The sequence below is a fragment of the Microcebus murinus genome, chromosome 4 (genome assembly GCF_040939455.1).
Source record: "Microcebus murinus isolate Inina chromosome 4, M.murinus_Inina_mat1.0, whole genome shotgun sequence".
In the NCBI taxonomy this organism is placed as follows: Eukaryota; Metazoa; Chordata; class Mammalia; order Primates; family Cheirogaleidae; genus Microcebus; species Microcebus murinus.
In genome coordinates, this window is record NC_134107.1 from 23,795,333 (window position 1) to 23,799,402 (window position 4,070).

The 4,070-nt window shown below is 42.4% G+C and overlaps 1 pseudogene; it reads right to left on the reverse strand.

The window, feature by feature from the left end:
• Positions 1-1,046: 1,046 nt before the first annotated feature.
• Positions 1,047-2,188, reverse strand: LOC105885725 (cAMP-regulated phosphoprotein 19-like; annotated as a pseudogene).
• Between the last annotated feature and the right edge of the window lie 1,882 nt (positions 2,189-4,070).

Genomic DNA, 4,070 nt, shown 5'->3' on the forward strand with positions numbered 1-4,070 from the left:
CTTGGATATCAGAGAGAAGTAGTTTGAGGGACAGGTGAGAATACTTTGGTTTTTCCTACCAACAGGTGGTACCCATCATCCCTGTTGGTCATGAGGAGTGCTGGTGGGAAGGGCCAAGATGGTGGTGGTCACCTCCCTTCCATGGGTAAGAAAACATCATCACAGGGGGCTTCTGCCTTCTCCCAGGACTGGGCTCACATATTGAGTGTCTTTGACAGGTGTCACCTTAATAACAAAATCAAAGATGTGACAGCTTTTTTGATGGCTCTGTAGCATCAAAGACCAGCCCATGAGCTCAATATTTAAGCAGTTATTTCATTTCAGCTGGCTTAGAGGCTCTCTGAGACTTCTTACCCTATAAGGTCTTGCTATTAACAAGATCCCACTAGTCTATCCTATCTAGCCAGCCCTCAGCAGGGGACTCCACGCACTCAGGAATCAGGGATCGGGACGGGGCAGAGAAGCTAGAGGGCATCATGGCCCAATAGGCCATGGAGGAGGAAGGATGTTTAAAGCAGTTAGAATGAGAACCTCTCTAGGGAGGTTTATGGAGCAGAAGATGGGGGCCAAGGCAGGTAACTGAAAGAAATGTATGTTCTGATAAGGAAGTGAATACATGGCAAGGCCAGGAGGAAACCTAGAAGCTGGACAACTGCTAAGACTTGCCTTTTCTATAGGAAAAGTCTACTGTAAATGACACTGTTCTGCAAAGGCAATGAGGCCTCTGAGCTTCAGCCCTTAGCTGTCTGGTCTTGAGGTGCACCAACCCTACCCAAGTCTTCCTGGCTATGCCTTGGGTTTTAATATTCCTCAGCTGCCCACCATTTACCTTTTAATCCACACTCAGGTGCCTTCTATAGCAGCTGGAAGCAGGGCCTCGGGACCAGCCCAGCTGGTGCCAGCAGCCTTCTAACAAGAGCTGAAAGACATACCTTGAGCAGTAGAAGCTGAGAAGTGAACATGGAAGTGAAGCAGGAACAGGCTGGCCTCCTAATCACGTGTGCTGCCAGCACATGGGTGCACCATTTATACCAGGATGCTTTTTTTTTTTGGTTGTGCAAAACTATTGTATTTACAAAAATGGCACAAAAGTGAATTCAACAGTCGATGCACATGCACACTTCATTCACATCTTCAACAACAAAAGGCATTCTAAAACTACAGAACTGAATAAGAATACTAGCTTCACCAGGAGCTGTTAAGCACTAGAGTCACATAAATTACACCAAGGCGGCAAATATTGCCCGAGTAAAATTCTACTGTTAAAGCTGAAACAGGTTTAAGGCCATTCAAGTTCAAGCACAGAGATACAAATCTTTCAGAGCCCCATCTATTTGTGTTTGAAATATGTGACCTTCTTCCAACTTGTGGTCTTAAACATCTGTTTTACAAAATCCAAAAGAAAAATACAGAAGAAATCAATACAATAGAAGTTATATTAAATAAGAGTAACATACAGAGCTATAATTAAGATGAAGTAATGAAAGCCAAAACATTAAAACTTTAAAACTTGCTTGTTATTTGTTGGGACCAGCCCTACACTAGGAGTTAGGAAATATATACAATTATTTTCAAGTAGATTACTTATGTAGCTCTAGCATGTTCTTTTCATCAGTGCACTGTCAAACTAATCAAAAACTCTACACATGTATATTCCTTTGACAATAGCAGCACACCCTACTGCTGCCTGCAAAGCTGTCGGTCTCAAACGACTTAGTGAAAGTAAATAAAAAAAGGATAAGTAACATATTAAGGAGAAATAATGGGAATTAGAAGATTCATGCAGTTCAGCTCTTTTAATCAGCCAGCCAGCTTGCTAGCAACAAGGGATGGTTTCCGCTGAGGAAGGTCTTGTGGAGTGGGAATGTGGTCCACCAGTGACCTCCGTCTTATCCGGGGCTGCAGCAGGAAGTTGCTTGTTCTTCATTTTTGCTTTAGCCATGTTGTAATCCCCAGAATCAAAATATTTTTGCCCTTTCTGTAATCTTTTCCTTAAGAAATCAGAACCTCCAGGCTTTTGTCCCAGATGAGGATATCTTGCTTTTAAATTTTGCCTCTTCAGCTTTCTCTGGACTGGTCACTTTATCTTCCATTTCCTTCTGCTCCTCCGCGGAGGCTGCCTCGGGGACTTCCGCAGACATAGTGCTCCCTCTGACCCTGCTTCTCCGGCTCTGCGACGCCCGAGCACTTCCTTCCCAGGATGCTTTTAATGTCACTTTTTCTGGTACCCTACAAGCCCTTACAGCTCTACTCTGCCCTTCAGCCTTCCTTCTTCTTGCCATACACCAGCTTCCTCTGGTGTCTCAGTCCTCTAAACGAGTTCAGATTCTTCTTTCTTGATATGGCAAGCATGATAGGGATTATAGAATATTTACATGCATGCAGGGGAAAGCCAGGTATTTGGGGATATAGATCCCTACATATAAGGAGCAGAACTGAAAGCTCAAGTAAAAGTACCCTGGAGAGGCCTGGGTTCTATTCTATAGTTGCTACTCATTAATTGTAGGATGTTAGAAGAATTACCACCCTCTTTGGGTATCAGTTTCTCCATATGTATGATAAGAAGGAACTTATCTCAAGTAGATGTGATAAAACTAAAGATCAATGAAGATAAGTAACTCCTAGGGTCCCATAGTAGAGTCAGAATTTGAACCCAAGACCTCCCATTTTAGCTCTGGGAGGAAGAGTGAACAGGCAGAAAGCAAGTCTTCGTATGGACTGCAGTCTGGCTTCATGTCACATAATGCCCAGAAAAATCTCAATTTCTGAAAGTGAATTAAAAATCATCCTGTATTGTTGGTGACTCAAAGTCCCTGGTAGAAGCAAACAATTACTCTGGAAGCTGTTACTGTAGACTTTGAGTTTCTCAAAGAATCATTTTTCAAATATTATATCCAGCACACAGAAAATCCAGGCAGGTGAGTAAACTGTATGAGCTAAAACCAGCACGGACAAGAGAAGACCAACCATACTCCAGCTGCTAGAAGTAGATTAGAGGCCGGGCACGGTGGCTACACCTGTAATCCTAGCACTCTGGGTGGCCGAGGCAGGAGGATCGCTTGAGCTCAGGAGTTCGAGACCAGCCTGAGCAAGAGTGAGACCCTGTCTCTACTAAAAATAGAAAGAAATTAATTGGGCAACTAAAAATATATAGAAAATATTAGCCGGGCATGGTGGTGCATGCCTGTAGCCCCAGCTACTCGGGAGGCTGAGGCAGGAGGATCACCTGAGCCCAGGAGTTTGAGGTTGCTGTGAGCTAGGCTGATGCCATGGCACTGTAGCTGGGGCAACAGAGTGAGACTATCTCAAAAAAAAAAAAAAAAGTAGATTGTAAAATAATTGCTTCTCTGTTGAAGGTGATAAAAATCCAAGTTTGAAAATTGACAGTAAATTAGAAGTTATCAAAATGACAGATTTGAAAGAAAACAGGAGAGTCTAGAGGTTCACATACAAGGACCAAAAATGAAAAATCCCAATGGAAGAGTTTAGCAAGAGATTAGATACAGCTAAAGAGAAAATTAGTAACCTGATAGAAGCTGAAGAAACTTTCTAGAATGAGGCATGACAAGAAAGTAAAAGGTAATAGAAGATCTAAAATACCACTCACACTCTCATTTGGAGTCCCAAGAGAAAAATGGGGCAGAAACAATTTAAATAAGACATATTAACAGTGCTAGATAATCAAAAACCAAAGCATGGATTTGAGAAGCCCAAAGACGAACTAGGAGAAAGAAATCTACACTTACAGTGAAGCTATTAAAGACAAAAATAATACCTCAAAGCCAGCCCAGGAAAAAAGTTACCTTTAAAGGAATAGGCAGAAGCTGACTTTAGCAATGAAAGTGGAAACCTGAAGACAGCAAAACGTCATGTCCAATGTACTGAAAGAAGATAACTGCCAACCTAGAATCTTGACCATCACAGGATCAATAAGGCAGCACCAATTTCTGCAAGCAAGCTAGATTCACTCCGAATACTCTACTGATTGTAGCAAGTAGATTTGTCTTTAAAAGCGAAGGCCACTGAGTGAAGGAAACTGGACATGGCACATACTGTGCAGCTCTGCTTAT